General features: G+C 40.2%; 1 protein-coding gene and 1 long non-coding RNA gene across 3 annotated transcripts in view; both read right to left on the reverse strand.

The window, feature by feature from the left end:
- The window catches only part of LOC112648226 (lymphotactin-like), a 172,254-nt gene that overhangs the window by 127,860 nt on the left and 20,111 nt on the right, over nucleotides 1–24,283 (reverse strand). The gene's annotated exons all lie outside the window — the stretch shown is intronic.
- On the reverse strand, nucleotides 1,102–10,029 carry LOC125755418 (uncharacterized). Its single transcript, XR_007411933.1, has 5 exons — nucleotides 9,593–10,029; nucleotides 9,232–9,479; nucleotides 7,525–7,575; nucleotides 7,326–7,428; nucleotides 1,102–1,439 (listed from the first exon to the last, which is right to left on the reverse strand). It is a non-coding gene; the product is annotated as an uncharacterized LOC125755418 (long non-coding RNA).

Below are 24,283 nucleotides of genomic sequence, written 5' to 3' on the forward strand. Positions count from 1 at the left end.
AGTATTCACCTCTGTCAGGTTATGCTGCAGGTACATCACATGACACAAAGAATGCTAAGAAATACTACGGGCTTTTATTGTCTTTATCAATTTTTCTAAGTCTGTTTAATTCAGCCTGAGATGCTGCTGCCCTAGAGGCACTATCAGCTTTTGCTGCATTGACAGAAAAATAGCATTTCAATGCAAGGATGTCCCAGCCCTGCAGTGTGGACCAGGTCTGGAGCTGTGTGTCCATTTCTGAGCCTCAGCATTTATAATCCATCAAGTGTCAGTGTATCTTTCCCATCCATATTGTACACCTTCAAGGCAGAGGCCCTGTTCTGAACAGCCCTACAGACTTAATTCACAGTTCCCGCCCACAATACTGGGCACAGGGTGGCATGGCACAAATAGCATTGTAACAGGGATCACCACATGCGGATGGCCCACAGAGCTCTGTCTCCCCTCTGACAGAAGCTGTGAAGGGTCCCTCTGGGCTGGCCTCAGCTGGTACCAGGGAGGTACCACTCACATAGCATAGACCTTAGATGTGTCGCTGAAGCCACCTTGAGTGGGACAGCTGTAACAAATCACACAAATTCTATAGGTGCCGGGCCAGAAACATGGCCCAGGGGAAGAGCACGAACACACCATGAGCATCTTCTGTAGATCAAGGACACAACATAGGCCCCCATTTTATTTAGACTTCATAGAACTTTTAGGAAATACCCCAACTTTCCAGACAAGGAAATGAAGGCCTACATGGGTTAAGTAGTTCATTTCAAGTGGCAGAGCCAGGATTCAAATTGAGTTGATCTCATTTCCAAAAAATGCGTCACCAGCTTCACACCGCCTCCCTGTGGGTTTAGAAAAGGCAAGAAGCTTTAACTCTACCACAAAACAAAACAAAACAAAACAAAACACACAAAAAAAAACAGAGTTCAGTTCACTCCTGTCTACTGAGCCCCTGGGAGGGGAGATGTGTGCAAGAGCCTGTTCCAGGCAGGAGTCCTTTGCACTGTCCTCCCTGTCCCTCCACAAAGCCCCCAGTGAACATCTCCACACTCCAGGAACACTTAGCTTCAGCACCCCCCACCCCCCCCACCCCCACCCCCACTCCCCGCCTGCAGACAAGCACTTGTCTAGGGCAGACTGCGCCTGCCAGCTCCTCCTCCCCAGGAGGCTGAAATGACTCCTCTGGAAGGCACAGGCCGTGCCTCGGGACTTGTCAGGAAGAAGGATGCCCCTGGGGCTGCCTCTCCCCATTTTGCAACTCATTTTAATACTCATTGCCTTTCCATGTGTCCTTCTCTCTCGACTTTGCATTCCCCCCATGTAGTACAGCACTGTATTTGCCACTCTTGCTTTCCAATAATTCTGGACGAGAGTGTTTTTCTCTGTAATCGCAGGGCTGCCTGGGCTCTCAGTAGTCTGTCAGCAGAACACAGCCCTCTGTCTGCCTGTAAGACATGGTTGGAAACAAGTTCTTCTAGGTAGTGTGTCCTGAAGGGTTGATGTCCTGAGGAGACATGCCCAGAGCAGGGCTGAGCATAAGCAGGGGGCACCAGAGAAAACATTTGCTGAAGGGATCATTTCCAAAAAGAATTAGGGATAGATGATCACAGAGAGGGAGTGAGAGTGAGTGTGAGTCTATATTTTTTTCCAGGTGATACTGTTAGGGATGTAAAATGACAAGTTAAACATATATAACATGGCATATTAATGGTATAAATATGACAGAGATAGCATATATATGAGGATAAATGAATTAATTAAAGTGATGACAAAATGTGCTCAGTTCAAACCAACCAAGACGAAGTCTCCCTCCTGGCTCGCCACCACGTGGAGAACTCTCCACTGCTATAGTCGGAGGGCAGCAGACATTTCTCTTTCAAAGGTTTTCCTTCTGGAATCAGGACTTCTTCCCCCACTGCCTACCCAGTCCACCACAAACAAGTCCACTCAGCCGTGTCAGAGAGTCTCAACACAACACAGGTGCCATTGGAGCAAAAGGCACATTCTGGCATATTTCCTGGTGCCGCCTTGGTAGTGGTTTCCCATCAGTGGGATTTCTGAAACTAGCTCCAGTTGCCTAGTCTAAACCAGGGCTGTCTTATTTAACAGCTCTGTTATGTTTATTTAAAACATAACACAAAAGAGACACAAGCAAAACCACAAAGCTCACTTTCTAGGCCTTAGGTTCACACACGGTCCTCAGGGGGAAAAAAACAATCGTCCTTGCAACCTACCACTCCAGTCTGGGCCTGACTTGTCCCTTGGATATCCCTGCTCCTGGCCTCCTAGCCCCCAAATCCAGTCCTGGAATGCCTCTTGCCCTCAAAATGTTTTGTTTTTTCTTTTAACGATCACACCTTCTAGGGACACCAGGGTGGCTCAGTGGTTGAGCATCTACCTTTGGCTCAGGTCATGATCCCAGGGTCCTGGGATTGATTCCCACATCAGGCTCCCCAGAGGGAGCCTGCATTTCCCTCTGCCTATGCCTCTGCTTCTCTCACTGTGTCTCCCATGAATAAATAAATTTAAAGAAAATTACACCTTCTAAAAAAAAAATCTCATAGGGCCTGACCTTCACCCTAGTGTCCCTTCCTAGAGTTTTCATTCCCAATCCAAGTTCTGGCTTTCCCTCCAGCCAGGTGATTCACCAGGCTGACCTCATCTTGGGCTCAGCATGGTCAGTCTTTCCTAATAGCCAATCTGGGATTATACACTTTTCTCTAACAACATCACAGGATTTAAATATGGTTTTCATGGAATTAAACCCGTTGGTTGTTTCCTGTTGGTGGCATGAGTGCTTCCAGTCTGATAACTTTCTGGGACCCAAATCCCTGATGCAGCTGGAATCAGGGTGTCTGATAAAAGGCAGCTGTCACTTCATATCCTACAAAATGTTTCCACAAAAACTGCCCCCAAATGCTAAAATCTTTCACTAGGGAGAGCTGATTCATGGAATTTAAAATAGGATTTCTGTAGAGCCAAATAATTCTGCTGAGGAAAATAGAAAAAGGAACACAAGTACTGACTTCTTCAAGTTGTTCCTTGGGGGACAAGTCAGGGCACAGAGCATTGTATACACTGGATGACCAGTCTGGATAAAGGTAAGGAGAAGAAACCCTTGTGGGTCCTGAAAGTCTCTGCAAAATGCACAGCTCTTGTGTGTTCACAGACACCCTCCCCAGGCAAGAACTATCCAGCTGGAAGCCAAAACTGAAGCCTGCCATCCCTTCAGAGACCAGAAGCTCTGTGAAACCGCTAATGGTATCTATTTCCTGCCATAAATTTAGCAAAATACTTGGTGACGATATCACCATAACCTCTTTGGGACACAGGACTTTGGATCTCCTCCTCCCCTGCCTTCCTTGGCACTTTCCATCAACGAACCTTCTCTTTTATATGTTCAACCTCCTTCTTACAACTCATTTCTTCCAGTTGACTTTTTTTTTTTAAGATCTTGTTTATTTATTCATGAGCAACACAGAGACAGATAGAGAGGCAGAGACACAGGCAGAGGGAGAACCAGGCTCCCCACGAGGAGCCCGATGCAAGATTCAATCCCAGGACCCTGGGATCACAACCTAAGCCAAAGGCAGACGCTCAACAACTGAGCCACCCAGGTGCCCCCCAATTGACTTTTGATAGCCACACTTTTCACAAGAAAAATGGACTTCACTCAACCTTTCCTTTGCTCGCTCCTCCTCCTCTCCCTGCTGCTCAAATGTTAATTTTCCTCAGTGGCCAGTTCTAAGACTTCATGATTCTCTGCTCTCTTCTATCTCTGGAAAACCTCACCCATAACCCATTGCTTCCACTACTACCAATGGTAATGACCTACATGATTCACGTTTCTAAGTTGACCTCAGCCCCATGCCCATCAGCTCCTGTTAGATATCTCAAAGGCACCTCCAATTAACCAGTTAAGGCACCTTCCATGTCTCAATCCCCCAGACAAAGAAATAAATAAAAAAGGATAATACTTTCTTTTTCTAATATTTCCTGATTTCTGGAATGATACCATCCTTTAGCCATCAACCCAGAAGCCATCTTTAGGATCTTCTTGCTACTACTTCCCATGGCCAAGATATCCCCAAATCTCATCAGTGTACTGGCTCCTCATCTCTCTATGCCTCCCCACTTCAAGCCTTTCACATGTGATGCTGTTCCACTGCCTAGAAAGCTCTTCCCTCCTTCTTCTTCTGGTCACTTGCATCTCAGGTCAATGATCACTTATTTAGGGAAGCTGTACTGACATCTCTGTTGAAGTCACATGCTCCCATTACTGCTAGGCCTCCAGAGACCTTGTCATTGTTGCAATTTTACATCTGTTGGCATAGTGATTTGATGGCTATGCCTCTGCTAATATTGTAAGCTCCTGGAAAGTAGTCTGTATTTGTGCACTGCTGCCTGGTTCACACCTATCATAGTTCCTATCACACAAACTATGTGCCGTGTAAGTATTTGTTTAAAGAAAAGAGGTTTCCAGGTTGTTATGAATATGACTGGAATGATTCCCTAGCACAGTGTCACACTCAGACCATCATCATCTGGAGTAGGTTTCATCCAAAATCATTCTGTAACTAAGAAGCTAAAGAAAACAAAGTGAGAAATGAGTAAATGCTTTCTTCTTATTCCTCATACCAAAAAAAGAAAAAGAAAAAATTCCTAAAAGTTTCTTGGGAAATACCAAACAAAATATGGGATGACCACGGAAGGCTTGACAGTTAAGGCAGAACATGGCCCCAGCACCAAGAAATGGCTATAGAGATCTGTATTCCTGAAGCCATGCTTAAAAGCTCCTGTTTTCTTAGGGCAATGTTTATTCGATCTTGCTCAATTTTTCTAAAAACCAATTCCCAGAGAACAAATTCCATAGGCTGACTTTTGGGCAAATGGGCTTGCTTCCATATTTCTCCAAATGTGATCCATGCATTACCTGCATTATCACCCACTGGAATGCTTATTAAAAGCAAAGGCCATCCCAGACTTATTAATGGTGGGGTCCAGGAACTGAAATTTAAAATACCCCAGATGATTCTCATGCAAATTAAATTTGAGAGCAGGATTGTGGTTCCAGAGAGTAGACACCAGTGATTTGCAGATACACTAAGCCAGCCTTTACTTGTCTCCTGGCAACCCCCAAGCAATAACAAAAACCTTCCAAACACTGTAGTGAAAACCTCTCTCTTGGAAAACAAAGATACCCTGCTCTCTAAATTCTGTAGGAACAGTTTGCTTTAGAAAAATATAATTTGGACACCAAGAAAGTTGAGAGAATTTGTTCCTGCCATGGAGTTCAGCCGTTCTTGATTGTGAGAGCCTCTGTGGGATGGGTCCAGAATTGGCCTTGGGAAGCAGGGCCTGTGGGAGACAGAGCCGTACAAGGTTTTGGCATCCAGGTGTTAGGAAGAGGCTTCAACCATGGAGTACCTCATGACCCTGAGTGGCAGAGCACTTCCACATGGCCCAAGAGGGTCAGGAGAGGGAAGAGGATGGATAGAGAATGGCTTTGCTGGAAACAGGACAGAAAACCCCATCCTGCAATAAATCCCTGTCTCCTACATTTATTTCACTCGGGTAATGGCATTTATGAACACAGTTGTCTCTGGGAGGCATCCATCAATAGAAGTGGAAGGACTGTCCACCATAGGAGATGGACTATTACAATAATAACAAGTAATCTTTGTGGTGTGGTTACTACATGCCTGGAACTCCACCTTTCTGGACTATAATTCATGTCGATGAAGAAAAGCAGATAGAATTATTAGCACCAAACAGAAAGGAAAAGAGTCTGAAAGCTTTAGAATTTGCCCAAGGTCACACAACTAAAGGAGTGGGGCTGGGATCTGAAGCCATATCTGTGCACTTTCAGTGGAACCATGACAGGAGATAAATTAAATTTATGCAAAATCATGACTAGTTCCACTCCATTCTCATCCATGGTCTCCTCCAGCAGGGTCCTGCAATTCCAGCTTCCCCTCTAACTTCCACTTTAGATCTCTCCCAACCATAAAGCTCTGCCCAGATCAAGCCAGAATTCTATTTCTTTTTTCTCCCCAGCATTGTTGAGATATAAGTGACATATAATGTTGTGTAAGTTTAAGGTGTACAATGTGTGATGACTTGATACCCATATATATTGTGAAATGACTAACACAATAGGGTGAGATAACACTTCCATCCCCTCGTATAATACCTTTTTCTGTGTGGGTGGTGAGAACAGTTAAAATCTACTCAGGTATATAACACAATTCTGTTAACTGTAGTCATCATGCTGTACATTAGATCCCCAGGACTTACTTATGTTATTAGTAGAAGTTTGTACCCTTTGACCAATGTTGTCTCATTTCCTAATCACTCACTGCTGCCCCTACTAGCCCCTGGCAACCACTATTCTACTCTCTAGATAATGAGGATCCATGGGCCTTTCAAGCCATTCCTCCAGGTCCCTATTTCCAATCTTCCCTTCATGTGTCTGGCATTTCTTATTTTCCCTGCATGCATCTGTACATTTCATCATCTATGTAGCTTTTTCTCAGTTCATATCCCAAAAGAAACATTAACCTTTGTAACCGAGACTTACATGTACAAGCATCCACTTTTTTAACAAGCACAGTATGTGACTTAAATACAAGTAAACATTTTATGTATTGGGTACTTACCCTGTGCAAAGAACTATTCAAAGATGTCAGAGTCACAGACTCTGCCCTCAAAGAGTGTACAATCAAATGGGCAGGGACATAAGTGGCACAAATCAAATGGAAAGTAAAAAGAATTACAAAGAGAATATTTCCATTAGTTTCATTAGAACGTTTCTACTCCCAAATGTACTTCATCCTGAATCAACCCAATAACGTCTTGGCTGACCAGACCTCCTCAATGCAAATCTGCCTCTATCTCAGCCCACCTTGCCTGCCCTTGCAAAATTCACCCTTCTCAAATGCCTCCTCATCATCTCTTTAAGTCCTTTGCTCGGGGTTTAGACCACTGCTGTTTCTAGATCAAGTCCGCTTCACTTGCAGGACACTCTAGACCATCTTTGACTGACTGACTTCTCTTGCTGGTCTATAAGTGATTCTGGTGGCATAGCCCTATGAACGGAGAATATCTTGCATGGCTTCATTGATGTCATGGCTCGGCACAGTGTGCTTGCTTACCCTTGCTTGTGCAGTAGATGGTTTTTAGACTATCATGGATATAGTTGGAATGATTCCATACCTTGGAAAGGTTGTTCACAACCTTCCACAACTGCATTCATTGAATCTAGTTTTCTCATCCATTTACATTGTGCTTCCCAGAGCTATTTTTCTCTTATGCCTATTTCATTGCCAGACCTTCTATTACTCTGGTTTTCATCTTCTTTCACCCCAGACCCATGATCATTGAGCCATCTGTGGATTCACCAAGAGTACATGTAGTGGAATAGCTGCGGTCAACCTGGGAACAAATGTGGGTCATTAACTGTTGTGAATAATTTATCTATTCAAGTTAGTGTATTGAGTTCACTTCAAGTAGAGTCCTATCCTTACTTACCAAAGGAATGTCAAATCTGTTGACTGGCAATCAGCAGAAACAGGCTGACCCCTAAAGTGGGCAACAATTAAAAAAGTAAAAAAAGAGTTCCTTGATGAGAAGTTCCTACTTGGATCTTGTTTAAATAAACCAGCTGTGAAGGAGATTTGGAAATCACTGGGAAATATGAACACAGACTAAGTATTTGCTGACACTGGGAAATTATTAGTAACTTTGTTAGACTAAAATAGTATTATAGTTATAGGGGAACATGTTCTTTAAAATACATACTAAGTATTTAGGTATGAAATAAAATTGTGTCTATAACTTACTTAAAATTCTTCAGAAAGAAGAAAGAAAGAAAGAAAGAAAGAAAGAAAGAAAGAAAGAAAGAAAGAAAGAAAGAAAGAAAGAAAAGAAAGAAAGAAAGAAAGAAACAAAGAAAAAAGAAAGATATATAGATACAGTAAATATGGCTAAAGTTTAACAATTGTTCAGTCTAGATGATAGATATATGGGTGTTAACTTTACTATCCTGAAAAAAAACAAAACAAAAAAAAAAAACAAAACAAAAAAACTTTATCCTCTTTCTACTTTTCTGTAGATGCAGTTTTTTAATTAGTACCAAGGCAAGGAAAAGAAATATAATATTTATATGCTAGGCCCTTAATAAACACTTTCTCTTACATTATCTTATTAAATATAAAAATAACAAGTGAAATATTAGCCCCTTTTACAGATAAAGATAGAGGCTTAAAGAGATTCATTAGTCATACATTCAAAAAACATTAAACATCTGTGATATGCCAGACACAGCATCTGCCCTCAAAAGATTTATTTACCATCCAGTAGGGGCAATTAGCTACATAAGCCATAATGATAACTTCTAGTACTTCCATTTGTTGAGCATCTAGTGTGACAGTCACTTCAAATACCTTAACTCAGTCTTCACAACTACTCCTTGAGGTTAGTAGTATTAGCTCCCATTTTATAGATAAGAAGACTGAGGCCCAAAGAGCTTAAGGACATTACCCAATGTGTCACACAAAATGTACAATAAAGTATCATGGGTGCTATGACAGACATACATTCAGGACCCTATAGTACAGAAAGGAGGAAGTAATCATTCTTCCTGAAAAGGAAGCCATCAAGAGAGGCAACAGGTGGAGACTAAGTAATTGCCAATTCTACCTACCAGGTGAAATAACTGGAATCTGGGCCATAGTGCACCTAATTCAAGGCTTCTCAACCTTAGCACTATTGATATTTGGGGCTGCATAATTCTTTGTTGTGGGAGGCTGTCCTGTGTGCTGTAGGATGTTTAGCAGCCTACCTGACCACGATCCACTAGCTGCCAAAAACCACCTCCTACTGGGTCATACAGATATGCTTCAGACATTGCCAAATATCCCCTAGGGGACAAGGGCCACCCCACCCCCCTTGAGAAACACTGACCTACTCTAAATTGCAAACTTCCAGAAGTAAGTCCATAAATTACTCTTTTATCTTTAGCTAAGTGTAAATGGGATTCCCAAAGAATATCTTATCCCAAGGTCTTTCAAAACCACCATGGGATTGTCACTTTCTCTAGCACATTCAAACGGTATTGATCTGTGACTTTTCTGACATAAAAGATGGATATTTAGCCTTTAATTAAACTAATCAATCTCAAGCTTGGCTGTGAAGTCATCTCTAGAACTAGAGAAGAAAATCATTTCTACACAGAACCTGCTCTTTGCCAGACTCCACTTTTTGAAGCTAAATTTAGTCAGAGGAGAAGGTTCCAAAGGTACTTTGCCTATTTTCCTTCTTGAATTGTTATGCTTCTGAATGTTCTCAGAATTTGAGAAGAGGATTCTAGTCATTTTCTCATTACAATGTTGAAGAGTTCTCTTGTATATATCCAAGAGCCTTGACAAATTCTTTTATGTTGATTTTGAAGGACTTTCCCATTGAATCAGACATCTTTTCAGCAACTAGAAAGAGAAGAAGCACAAAGAGATCCAGTCATCACCCCAGATATAGAAATCATGAGGATTAAATATATTCAGGCTCCCTTCCTTTGCTGTCTTTACTTGTATTAACTTACATATATTTGCTCTTCAGATAAGTGAATGACGTTGTGAGCATCCTTTAAATTGGAGCTTTCAGACTACGTGGTTGATAATGACAGTTCTGCAGGCAGGAAACCAACATGAAACACAGCTTCCCAGCCCCACTCCACTCTCCAACCATCAAACACTGGTCAGTCCCAGTAGCACCAAAACTCATAAGATGTTAGATCAATTCTTCTGAAAATATGGCAGGCAGACAAACATCTAGGAAAATTGAAAATGAGAGCCAGCCCATGTTGACTCACCCCAAGGATCCTATCATCATTATTGGCAATACAGGTAAGTGGAAATAGGACTAGAGAATACTTTTGCAAGATATCTCTCTCTGGACATGGACTTTGATTCTAATTAAGCCTGTCTTTCCATTAGAGTTCTCACCAGGGCTGATACTATGAAAGAGTGAGAGTGAATGATTGTTTGGGTGGAGTAATATCAATGTACTAAAAAAAAGAACTTTGAAAAATACTTTTTTTCATCCCCTGACTGATCCCTGAAATTTTTTAAAGCATACTTCCTTTGGCTTAAGGCTTTGATCTCTGGCAAAATGAAATATAAAACAGAAAAACTCTTGAAGTGGATTTTTGACATTTATGCCACAGTGTGAATAAACTTCAGATACTAAAAAGAAGTTTGAGAGAAGATATAGCAGTAAGATAGATGATAGATAGATGATAGATAGATAGATAGATAGACAGATAGATAGACAGACACATGTATTTCTGAAAATATTTTGGGAGAAAATATCAGAAAACCTGGCTCAGAACATTTTGCAAATCCATCTTTTCCACCTCAGAGATAAGAACAATTATGCAACAAAAAAAAAAAAAAGATTTTCCAGATCATTTTAAAAAGAAAAGATACTTTACTGATAACCTGACTATGATGACTATGGAAAGAAAAGTAGAGGGAAAGTAGGAAGGACAACTAAGCATGTATCTACTTAACAACTTCTCTTAGAGCCTACTCTTGATAACATAATATTTTCAAAGACATTCTTGCACCAAGAATAAACATATTACCATGTTTAATACGATAAGGGTCTGAGACCCAGGCTGTCACCCAAAGACACACGGTAAGAATGAGACACATTTTTTAATCTTTTTTCCCCACTAACCCATCATAATTTTATGATGTTGAACTTGCTATAAGCTGAAAAATTGTGTACCTCTCCAAATTCATTTGTTGAAGTCCTAATTCCCAGTAACTCAGAATATTATTCTATTCAGGGATAGGGTCTTTTAAAAAGTAATTAAGGTTAAATGAAGTCATTAGAGTGGGCCCTAATGGCTGGTGTCCTTGTAAAAAGAGGAAATTAGGACACAGATACACACAGAAAGAAAACCAGAAAGAAGACACAGGGAAAAGACAGCCAAGGAGAGAGGCCCTCAGAAGAAACCAACACTGCTGATACTCAATCTCAGACTTTTAGTCACCAATAAACATCTGTTGTTTGAGCCCTTGGCCTATGGTACAGCCCTAGGAAACTAACAAAAGCTTTAAAATGCTTGTGACCTTGAATTGATTTTATTATTAACTAAGAATAGTGGCATAAATTTTATATAGGGCACAGGGTCTTCCTCCATGGTTTGTGGTCCAAAAAGTTCTTCTGTGGTATCAGTCATCCAAAATTCTCAAAAGTTAACCAAATGGAACGCATGGAAGCCAAACAGGCTAAAAACATCAAGAGAATTTACTGCAGCCAGTTACCAACAGAATTTGGCTGATGTGAACTATTTCTCAGAAAAAAACAAATCCAGATATTACTCGAGAGTCCCCAGGCAAACTCTTTGTGCACCCAATGTTTCTTTTGATGCTGTTTTACTTCTAGAAATATCCAAGCCACTCTTTCTCACCTATTCTTTGCATTCTGTGTCCTTTGTACTTTCAGAGCCCAGTGAGCATTTCTGTTAAGGACACTTACTCATGCATTACTGGTGGAATGTAAAATAGTATTGCTGCTTTGGAAAATAGTCTGATAGTTCCTCAAATCGTTAAACACAATTACCATTTGACCTAGCAATTCCCCTTCTAGATATATACCCAAGAAAAATGAAAACATATATCCACACAAAAACTTACACACAAATGTTCACAACAGTATTTTTTATAATATCCAAAAGTACAAACAACCCAAATGTCCATCAACAGATGAATGGATAAATAAATTGTGGTGTATACATACAATGGAATATTATCTTGCAACAGAAAGGAATGAGGTACTGATACATAATACAACATGGATGAACCTTAAAAACATGAAGCCAAGTGAAAGAAGCCAGACAGAAAAGGCCACGTGTTGTGTGATTTTGTCTACATGAGATATCCAGAATAGGCAGATCTACTAAAGTAGCTCCATGGTTGTCAGGAGTTGGGAGCAGAAGGGAATGTGGAGTGAAGGATATTGGGTACAGGTTTTCTTTTTGAAGGTAATGAAATGTTCTAAAATCAATTATGGTTATGGATGCACAATTCTGTGAATACTCTAAAAACCATTCAGTTTTGGGGATCCCTGGGTGGCGCAGCGGTTTGGCGCCTGCCTTTGGCCCAGGGCACAATCCTGGAGACCTGGGATCGAATCCCACGTCGGGCTCCCGGTGCATGGAGCCTGCTTCTCCCTCTGCCTGTGTCTCTGCCTCTTTCTCTCTCTCTCTCTCTCTCTGTGTGTGTGACTATCATAAATAAATAAAAATTTTTTAAAAATTTTTAAAAAATAAAAAAAATAACCATTCAGTTTTGTATTCTTTAAATGAGTGAAGTGTATGCTATATGAACTATATCTCCAAAAAGCTATTTTAAATAAACAACATTTTCTATTCCCCACTTTCTTCTGGCTGTGCTTCTCCTCCCAAACTCAACACATACACCACAGGCTTCCTCCTTGACAGGGATAACATAAAAGGAGATTCAAGATTAGAGACCTGGAGCACGCAGACATTAAGGGGCTTTTCAGACCTCAAGAATATAAAATATCTATTGACCATTTACTGTATTATCCTATTGCTGCTGTGATAAATTACTATCAAACTTGGTGTCTTAAAATAACACAAATTTATTATCTCACAGTTCTAGAGATCAGAAGTCTGAAATGGTTCCACTAAGATAAAATCAACATGTTGTAAGAGCTGTGCTCCTTCTAGAAGCTCTAGAGAATCTGTTCCCTGTCTTTTCCAGCTTCTAGATGCTGCCTGCATCCTTGACACATGGACCATTCCTTTGTCTTCAAAGTCAGCAATAGCAAGCCTTGAGATCTTTATTATCCACGATAATCTCCCCATCTCAGATCTTAACACAATCATATATGCAAAGTTCTTTTGCCCTGTAAGGTCACATATTCAAAAGTTCCAAGAATAGAACATGCATATCTTTAGGGAGCCATTATTCTGCCTACCACATGTACTATGTCAAGCAAGTGGCTACAGCATTAGAGGGGACAGTGGACCGTAGGTAGAGACTACAGAAGAGAGAGAAAACAGGATAACTAGGTCTTCCACAGCAAATACCTACACAGTCCCAGATCAAGTCTAACCCAGACACATGATCAGCCCCTCCACTTGTCTCCTTATGGATAGAAGCAAACAACCAACAGAGATAGTTCCAATTTCTCAAAAAAAAATAGAAAGAAAAATCGAGATTTGTAGTGATCCCTGAAGGAACCTTATGAGCCCTTAGAAAAGATAGCAGCGATCTCCAGGAACAAGCATCAGTTCATGAATGAAGATCAAAACCTTCCTCCTACCTTTGAGAGGGAACACTCAAGTTGAGAAATATGGAGATGCAGGATAGCTGATCTACTTCAAAGAGTCAACTTGGAGAAATCTGGCCTACAATATAAGGTAAGTCTCTACATAAATAATTGGTTAAATAATCTTTGTTTAAAGGATGTTGATGAATGGGTTGGTGTCATCTCCTGAGTAATCTCCAGTGTTGGGCCACAGGGCTGAGGTTTAATATTCTTATCAGTGGCCTAGAGGAATGATTATCATGCTCATGGATGATGGAAACAGAAAGGAGACCATAACAGGATGCCTGGGTGTACATGTGCAATACAACCGGATTTGATCATGAGAACATGAGAGGACAAATGAGGCTGGATGCTAGGTTGGGGCATGATCATCAAGGGAAGTGGCATGCTCAGAACTGTGCTTTACATTATCTGTGATACTAAAATATAAAAGATACTGAAATCAGTAAAACCTAGTATGAAAATACCAAAGTTCACAAAGGTTATTAGATATATCTGCTTAGAGCCAAGAATAAAGATACCGATAGACCTAAAGCACAGGAAAAAGGACCAGTGGGCAAGGAAGAGGTAATAAGGGAAGACAGGAGGCATTATTAAGGGGTAAAATTTCAAGGAAGTTAAGAAAGGACAGGGAGGGTCAAGAGGACAAGTGACAAAAGCAAATGCAAGATGGCAGAAGAATGACTTAGTAAATTATAGCACAACAATCATGTAATAAGACTACGGTCATTAAAATGAGGTTCTCAAAATTTTTTAACGGCATGGAAAATGCTCTCGATTGGATATTTTTAAAGGGTCTTCAAACTAATGTACAGTAGAATCCCAATTTTGTGATTTTTTTTTTCCTGAAGTGTGGCTGGAAGAGAAATCAGAGAGACTTCAACATTAACAGCATCCGTCTTTGGGAGGTAGGATTGTGCATGATTTTATTTTCCTTTCTCACATCTCCACATTTACCAAATATTCTACAATGGACTTGCATCACTTTCAAGACCAGAAAAATAACTACAGAGCACAGGTAGAAGGGTTGGTACTTAGAAGAAAAGCTGTCAGTAAGAGAACCCGTGCTAGACAGATGTTTCAGTCAAACAGGAAAGGCAATATTCCTTAGTATTTCTGCAAAGAGGCAATTTTCCCCTTGAGCAAAGCAGACATTTTTATTTTATGTTCATTTTGGAATTTTAACACCTTTTAAATGAGGGATGTTGGGGAAAGATGCTGAAATTAATCTACAGTCCAGCTTTTCTCCAAACTTAACAAAAGTCATTAGGACCCACATAAGCCTCTGCAAGGGCTGATTACCTATGTGAATAAAGCATAGTGGGGCAGTCCTCTCCATTTTGCTAATGATCATGCCCAGCCACTGTGACATCAGCTGTCACTCATTGGCCGTATATCTGCCCTGCAAATTATGCAATCAGCAGTAGGTAATAGCCCATGTCCTGCCGATGGTCCAATCTGCTTCTGCTCTGTCATCTGAAAAATAAAGACAGGCTTTCCACATCTGAGGGTAAGGCAGTAATACTCAGATGATCTAAGCATAGGAATTACCAAAGAGTTTCACAACTATGCCCAATTAATGCAGCAGTCTGTCACTGACTCCAGTAGGATGTTTCCTGCTGACGTCTGATGGTTTTCCCCATTATATCCGCACTAACTTTCTATTAAAATGTTAATAGATGGCTCCAGTGCCATCACTTCACACGTAAGGAAAAGGCCCAGAGAGATTAATTGGCTTCCCCAAAGTGTCCCAGCTGGCTGGTGGCAGAGGCAAGGAGAGAAACCAGGCCCACAGACACTAGACTGCTTCTCCTTCTCTCTCCCTCGCCACTCTCATCCACCCTTCGGATAAAGGGGTGCCAGGACTGTGGAATGGGCAGCACACACATCACCTAGTGGAAATGGTGAAGATGCTGAGTGGGAATGCAGAGGATGTGCACAGGAGAAGCAGACAGGCCCAAGGAACAACAGAGGTGCCAGCCAAAGGAACCTCAGTCCTGATGATCCATAGTGAAACCTCTAGGATAAATGCATTTACATACTTCCTAAAACCCATTTATATCTTGAGCCAGTACCACCTCAAGAATTAACAAGTGCCATATATTTACTACCAAGTTAAAAAAAAATAACACAGTACCACAGGTCCTTTCTGAGAGCCACTGCCCTGGCATTCTCATTAACCTAGAGTAAAAGCCAAAAAAAAAAAAAGTCCCTGAACACACCATACTGATGGACACACTGACTAGGGAGCATTTGGCACAACCATGAAAGCAGAGACTAAAAAGCCTACAAAATTTGGGTAGGCAGAGTATTAAAGTGAGGTATTATAATTGTTAAAAAGAAAACCACAGGCCCCAAGTGTAGTCCTTCATGTCAGGGGCCTCACATCAGCAAACCAAGACTTACTGCCTAATCTTTTTTTTTGTATAGATTTTTTATTGGAGTTTGATTTGCCAACAACACCCAGTGCTCATCCCGTCAAGTGCCCCCCTCCATGCCCGTCACCCAGTCACCCATTCCCCCACCCACCTCCCCTTCCACTACCCCTAGTTCGTTTCCCAGAGTTAGGAGTCTCTCATGTCCTGTCACCCTCACTGATATTTCCCAAACATGCACAGGACCATTCCCTCAGGTAACATTTCTTTCTCTGCATATCACAGACATACACAGACACGGATTCCTACAATCCTGCCCCAACCCAGTGAAGTCCAGGTGGGTTTGCCACACATTTACAGGTATATACAGACTCCCAGCACACTCACAATTTCATATACACCCAACTCCCATGCTCTAAAGAGACCTCGTACACTAAATCAATACATACTCATTCTCCCACCCACAGCCCCTCTCTCATTTCTCATGAGGTGAGTATGGTCACTGCACATCATACATGCACCTAGAATATCCCCGAGATTCCAATCCTGCTGTCCTCATTTTAACCCCCAAGGGGCAGGACTCCCTCTGAGCTCAGAGTTTGCCCCTGGTGCCCAGGCTTGAGGTGGAGGCAAAGGAGAGTCTATGCTTCTCAGATCTCCCCTCAGCTCCCTCCTTCCTCTCTCCTTGAGTGAAGTAAGTCCATTGGAAAAGGAGAGAAAATTAATGCTTAATCTAACTGCAGTTTCCACCCGCCTCTCTCAGAATGTGGCCTTTCACCAGCCAACATGGGAATTTCATTGTTGACACCAGGAAATGGATTGATAGGCCCCTTCCTATCATTAGAAGTACAATCTGACCTAAAACAATGCATCCTTTACTAATGATTTCCTCTTCCCTATTCCCTCTGTGCCTTTAAAACCCTTTCTTTTCTACAGCTCAAAGGAGCTCCTTTCTATTTGCTAAATGGGATGCTGCCCAATTCATGATTTGTTGAATAAAGCCAATTTGATCTTCAAATTTATTCAGATGAATATTGTTTTTTAACACAGTGAAATGAAAGGTGTGCCATTTCTTCATTGAGTCTCAGTCTCATAATGGGATATGTAATTTTTTCCCTACAGGATTAGTTCAAAAATAAAAAGAGATTATTATGTAAAGCTCTTAGCCTACTACTCAACATGAAGTATTTGAGAAAAGCTACCTACTATCTTACCTACTGACAGCAATCTATAATTATGGTTTTAAGAAGACAGGGAAACCTGTAATAATTTTTTTTAAATCTTCTATAATTGCATTCCTTCCATAGTAAACTTTTATCTATAAAAAATTAAAAAATAAAGACAAACTCAACCAGAATGACATTCTTATAGATTAAAGATAGATTTTATTGTTGTTGTTGAATATGTAAATCCCGACATCAAATGGTATCAGTCCCAGGCTAGTAAATCTGAATGCATTTCCTTTCAGAGTCGCCTGCATACAGAAGGAAGTAGATGGGTCACCCAGGGAGTTACCTATAGATAATTGGCACCTTGTCCCAGGCCATGTTGACCAACCAGGCCCTGGAGAGAAGCAGGTACTATATTCCACTGATCTGGTGTTTTTCTAAATGGTACTGAAGAAGCCTACGGAGAAAAGGTGCTCCTTCACTCATTCTACAGGAGTGTGTCCACAGAATCAGGTTCAAAGTAAAAAACACAATGCCCTTTCAGTGCCAGGTGTATTAATATTCTAAACAGCAACCTCAAAAAGCCAGCTCCTGGGTGTATGAGATGCCTCCTCAGCAAGCCTGCATAGACACTGCAGCAATATTCTGCATTGCAAAAAAAAAAAAAAATTCTGCATTGCACCTTTTCAGCAGACATGAAGGCTCTTTAGAATATTGCCTATTTGTTACAGCAGAAGACAGCTGACACTTAAAATACTACTTGAGTCTGAGGTCAGTGGTAAAACAGAGTAGATAGAACATTAAGATATTTCCTACAACGTGCATACCAAAATATCCTGAAATACTGCGTCCTAGATAAACAATTGAATTGCTAATCTTCCCAGCCTTCCTTCTCCTGGCCTTGAGCACAGAGACCACAAAACCATAGTAACAAAGCCTTGAAAGGACATTCCACCATGTGTCACGTGTTTGAGAAGCACACACATGAATTACTACACTTCATTTTCACAATAACTTGCCAGGTAGGAATTATATATCCATTTTTTAATTAGTAAAGGGAGGCTCAGAGAATCATTTGTCCAAGTCCCTATAACCAACATGTGGGCAAGTGTGTTGGACATTGTGAAAGATGCTGGGGGAACCCAGATAAGACAGAGATGGACCCTAACTTCCACAAATTCACGGTCTAGTTCTAGAGGCAGGCATGTAAACAAACTATTACAATGCAAGAATGCAAGACTTTAAAAATGCCACAGTTGAAGTACAAACAAAAAAAAAGAAACTTTTAGTAAAACTTGAGGACATTTGATTTCCAGCCCACTGTTTCTTGCATACACACCTGCCATTTTAAAAAGCAGTACATTATAGAATAGCAAGCTTTAAAATGCAGAACATTATAGAATAGCAAGCCTTTGAAGAAAACTGGAAATTATGTTGCCTGGTCTCTCATTCTGCAATGGTGGAAATTCAGCCTGAAGAAGGAAGGGAACTGGCAGAAATATGCAGGGTTCTTAACTCAGAGTCCAGTGGTCTATCCTGTACACTGAATGCTATTCCAGGCCATCACTGACTCAGACAGCTGGAAAAACATGGCGGGTAGCAGCCCATATGTGGTCCACTCTTTTTCCATTTCACCTTCTCTCCAAGAGAAAAAATACATAAGCTAGCCTTTGGGAGTAATATAAAGAATTATAACCTATGAGTGAAAATAAAATATTTGGAACTTCTGGTTAGTATCTTAGGAGGTGGGCGGAAAGAACAAAGGATGGAGAATATGGATCATAATGGTGCTAAGGGTACTATCCTCAATCAAACGAAAGTTTCAACTTTTGCCTGGAACCCTTTTTTCCTTTGATATTTTTGCCTCCTTCCATTGAGGTCTACATACTTTGACATTTTTCCTCTACATGAATTTTTTTTTTTTGTTAAACTCTAAATCAATACATACTCATTCTCCCACCCACAGCCCCTGCTGGGGTAAATATTCACACCTGTCCATGGTCTAGTAAGATCCTTACAGGTTATGTGGCAGTCGTGAGCATGTACCTCGCAAACCTCCAACTACCCAGAGCATAACTGACAAGGGCTCCGATGCCTGAGCTCTGGAATCCCCTACACACATGCACTGCACCCAGCCATGACTGAGTGTGCCAGGGATGTTAAAGCAAACCCACTCTCAAGAGACATAGGACTCCTCTGGAGGCTGGCTTTGGCTTGAGGACTCTCAGTGGCCTTCTTGAACATTCCTTAGACTCATAGCTGTCTAAGAAGTTTCCCACAACTTTTTCTCCCCTTCTCCTTCACTTGGGGTCAGACTTGCATTTTGATCCGATAGATCTCTTAGACTTTCTTACTTCTTTCTCATTTTTCCTCACTTCCTCTAATAAAATTCTGGCACATTTCATCCTGGCTTGGCATCTGCTTGTTGGAGATGCCCAGACTAACACAAGTTAACAGAGAGAGTCCACTGGACAAACCAGGGCAGCCCCAGCCCAGCATCAATCCCACCAGTACTGAACCTTAGATTTCAGCCCCTGTTATGAGCTGAGTTGTGTCTTTCCAAAAAGTCCTATGTTGAAGTTCTAACTTCCAGGACTTCAGAATGTGGCTATACTAGAAAATAGCATCTTTAAAGAGGTAACTAAGTTAAAATGAGATCATTGGTGTGGGCCCTAATGGAATATGACCAATGTCCTTACAAGGAGAGATTAGTGTGCATAGAGTGTCACACAAGGACCTTTGGTCATCTGCAAGCCAAGGAGAATAGCCTCAGAGGAAATCAACTCTACTGACACCTGGTCTTAGACTTGTGGCCTTCAGAGATATGAGAAAATAAATTTCTGTTGTTTAAGTCACCCAGGCTGTGGTACTTAGTTATAGCAGCCATAGCAAAGTAATACAGTCTCCTTATATTTTATGGCCTGAATTGGGAGGTGCCTTCCCTTATCTTTGAGGCAGCCTGTTTCTCCAATCCAGTCCTGTGTGAGATCTCTCATCCATCTAAAATGGAGCCCCTTCAATTTCTTGCACACAGAGGACATAAACAACACACCGAGCATCCTGATAATAGGGCTTCAAGTTAAAGGGTCTTGACAATCTATCTCATATTAAGGACAAGAAAATGAGAATACTGTCTGCTGCTCCTAGCACTGAGGAGTCTACAACAGAGTTAAGAATGAAATTCAAGGGGTGCTTGGGTGGCTCAGGTGGTTAAGCATCTCCCTTCAGATCACGTCATGATCCCAGAGTCCTGGGATGGAGCCCCACATTGGGCTCCCTACTCAGCGGGGAGTCTGCTTCTCCTCTCCCTCCCCCCTTATGCTCTCTCACTCATTCTCTCTCTCTCTAATAATAAATAAGATCTTTAAAAAATGAATGAAATTCAACATCATTCTGGCTTCACAATACAAAAATTCAACAGGGCCACAGAAGGCTGAATGAAAGCAGCAGCTAAAGCAATACTGTGTCCACACTCTGAGGAGCCAACAGCCAAAGCATCAGAAGAAACCCATTCACTCAATTTCCAGGGACCCAGGATTTTTGGGGAAAGCAGCAAAGCACAGTTCTGAAGAGAAAGAAATGTTCAAACACCCAAGAATCCTGTCTTGGGATGTCATCACTTTCCAAAATGACTCTGAATTCCACAACCAACTCACACCCGCAGTGGAGAGTATAAATTTGTTTGAATTTTCAGGAAGTCTTTTGGAATAAGATTCTCCTGAAGAGATTTAATTTCACTAAGGATTCTCTCAGAGTGGATGAATAAGAATTAGTTTCTTGTCAGTAAAGTTGCCTGGTGGGGAGGAGGAATCTCTTTTCCTTCTATGCTACTATTTTATGCCATTCTACCAACATTCCCAATGGCTATCATCCTGTATGTGCAAGATGTAAATTAGGTTCATTCATGCTGCTTTTATCTCAGCCTTTCCCATTTTGAGAACACTGACTTCTGACTACACTCTGATCCTCTATTTCCCATCAGACCTTCCCAAGGTGCCAACCACCTCATGCAGGAGAATGTCCCTCAGAACCATTTGTCCCAGATCTTCCATGGAAATCATCACCCTATCACCTTCAGATTCTGGCTCAGAGAGATCGAAAGAGATGTTGCCTAACTCTGTAACTCATATAGGGACTCACTAATTGCTTTTATGAATTGACAAAAGTGATGTGCATATAAAGCCTAGAAAGAAAAAAAATTTAATGCAAATAATTCTGTGAAGGTGATGAGGTTAAAAATGTGTGTGTTTGTGGTTTTAAATTTTTCTTTAATGTATAAATAACTATAAAATCAAAAAATGGATAAACTAGTGTAAAATAAAAATTCATCATTGGCAACTTGGTACTTCTGAGCCAAGACCAGGTCTAGAATTTTAGTGGGACAAAGTCCAAAATCTTATTACTTCCTCTAGATTTCTCCTCCAAGGTCCAGTTTCCTCTACTTTGCCACTCCTTTCCTTTCCAATCCTTTTTTCTCCCCTTATTTGAGATCATCCCTGGGGAATGAAAGAGTGCTGAGATTTTCATATTAGGAGTATCCTTACTATTCACTTTTCCTGGAATGAAGTGTCCTTCTCCCACCACCTCGACATCTCTGCTCAAATGTCAACTTCTCAGTAAGGTCTTCCCCGACCACCCTATTAAAGTTTACAAACCATTCCCCAAACCCCAGTACTCCATATCCCTTTTCTGCTTTATTTTTTCTTAGCTCTATTGAGAGCCAAGGATTTTCTGTTTTGTCTACTACTCTTTTCCCAACATCTAGAACAGTTCCTGGAACATTCGTAGAGGCTCAGTAAACCTTTGTTGAATAAATGAAGAAATAATCACTTGTTGGAAATCTAGTTGGGGCTCACTGTCTCTTTTTAATACCTCAGACCACTTTTCAGCCACTTGCTGCCAGAATCCCATCACCCAGCAAGGGACTTTCTTGGGTGAAATACTGACAATCTATCTCAAGGCTAGCCACCTCCCATCATGTACAAAGGATCTATAGGAAATATATGCATCAGTAACAGAGGTGTACCTTCTTTCTTAATAATAGAGCTTTTAAAAATAATAATAATAATAATAATAATAGAGCTTTTAAGTTTATTTGGGTACATAGTCAACAGAGAGGAAGATTATACTGACTAGCCTTGCTTGCAGCTAAGAAAGGCGATATAACTAATTTTTGGTCAATGAGATATAAGAAAAAGTGTTGTATGAAAATCCCAGGAAATATTCTTAAATAAGAGGAGTACACTATTCTTTATTTCTTTCTCCTTTTTGATGGCCAAATATGAACGTGATAGCTAACGGTTGAATAGCCATGCTAGACCATGAGGTAGAAACCTAATGCCAAACACTTAATAGCTGTGTGATAAAAGGAGCCTAAGTCCTTGATGACTGTGGGCCATCTCTACTGACTACCTATATATTTTTCTAGAAATGGATCCATTTTATCTAAATTGTAAATTTGTTTGCATAGTTATTCATAATATTTTCTTATTGTCTTTAGAATATCCTTAGGATCTGTAGTGATGTCTTCTTTTGTATTGATAATGATTGTGTCTTCTTTCTCTCTTTTCTTGATCAATCTTGCCAAAGGTATATCAATTTTATTTGTTTTAAAGGGTTTGACTTTTAGATCTGTTGATGATCTCTTCTATTGATATCTTTTCTATTACCATTATAATGTATTTCTTCCTACTGTGGGAGTGTTATTTAGCTATTTTTCTACATTTTTGAATGTGGGAATAAAAGTTTTTCTGTAGATACTCCTTTAAGTACATCTTGCAAATAATCATATGTCATATTTTCATTATCAATCTATTTTCTAAATTCCAACTCTTGTTTGTCTCATAGGTAATTTAGGAGTGTGTTTTTTAGTTTCCAAAAATATATGGATATTCTAGCTATCTTTCTTGTATTTATTTGTAGGAAAATCCCATCATGGTCAGATTCTATACAAATAAAATTCCTTTCCATCCATTATAGAATAAGTGTTTGTAAATATCCTGTGTGTGATGGAAAATAACTGTATTCTGCTTTTCTAAAAAATTGTTCTATAATAACCATTAAGTCAGGTTCGTTCAATGCATTATTCAACTCTTTTAAATTCTTACAGATTTTTGTCTAATTGCTCTATCAATTACTTACAGATGTGTAGTAAAATTAACTACTGTGATTGTGAATTTGTCCACTTATCCCTGAAGTTTTGGTAATTTTTGCTTTATATATATATTAAGACTATGCTATTTGGAATAAGTAAATTTAGAAATATTTTATAAACCTGGTGAATTATTCTTTTGTCATCATCTAGAGATATGTTTGTTTCTAATAAAAGTCTGTTTTATTTGATATTAATATAGCTACTTTTGGTTAATATAGCTTTTGGTTTGGGTTTTGGTTTTAATTTGTAGGATATATCTTTTTCTATGGTATTAGACTTTCTGAATATGTTTTACCTGTGCCTCTTGTAAAGAATATACAATTTCTTTAAAAAAAAAACTGCTAATTTTAATTAGCATATTTGCTCCATTTATATTTAACATAATTACTGATATATGTGCACTTATCTATCATTATATGCTCCCTATTTGTTTTGCCTATTTCACATTTTTTCCCTTATTTCCTGCTGCATTTGAATTGATTATATTTTAATCATTCAGTTTTCTCCCATTCTGTGGTTTGTAAGCAGTGATATACTGCTTTTGAATTCTCTCGGTGTTACCCTTGAAACTATTGGATGCATGTAGGCTTATCAAGGTTTGATTAATTAATGTTAAATTAATACCCTTACCATCATCTTGACAATGCAAAGACCTTTAACATTTTTTGAAGGTTGACTGATTTGACAAAGAAACAGTACAAGCAGGCTGAGTGGCAGGTAGAGAAAGAGGGAGAAGCAGGCTCCCCTATAAGCAGAGAGCCCAATATGGGGCTCCATCCCAGGACCCTGGGATCATGACCTGAGCTGAAGGCAGATGCTTAACTGACTGAGCCACCCAAGTGCCTAAGACCTAAAATATTTTAACTCCATTCTCTAACCCTTATTTAATACCCACTTGCATCTCCTGCTGTCCTGAACTTAATTTTGTATATATTTTTAAATTCCAAAAAACATGATGATGATGATTGCTTTATACAATATTCATGAACAGCAATATTCATCTCCATTTACCCACATATTAGCATTTTTATTCATCTTGAAATCTTCCTGCATTTCCAACCTTTTATCTGGCATCATCTTCCTTTTTGTCTGAAGTTCACCCTTTAGTATTTCCTTTACTGCTGATGTGCTGGTGACAAATTCTCCATTTCATTTTGTCTGGAAACGTCTTTATTCTTCCTGTATATATTAGTACTTTCCTTCTCTCAGCATTTTGGACATATCAG

This window comes from Canis lupus, chromosome 7, assembly GCF_003254725.2.
Source record: "Canis lupus dingo isolate Sandy chromosome 7, ASM325472v2, whole genome shotgun sequence".
Lineage (NCBI taxonomy): Eukaryota > Metazoa > Chordata > Mammalia > Carnivora > Canidae > Canis > Canis lupus.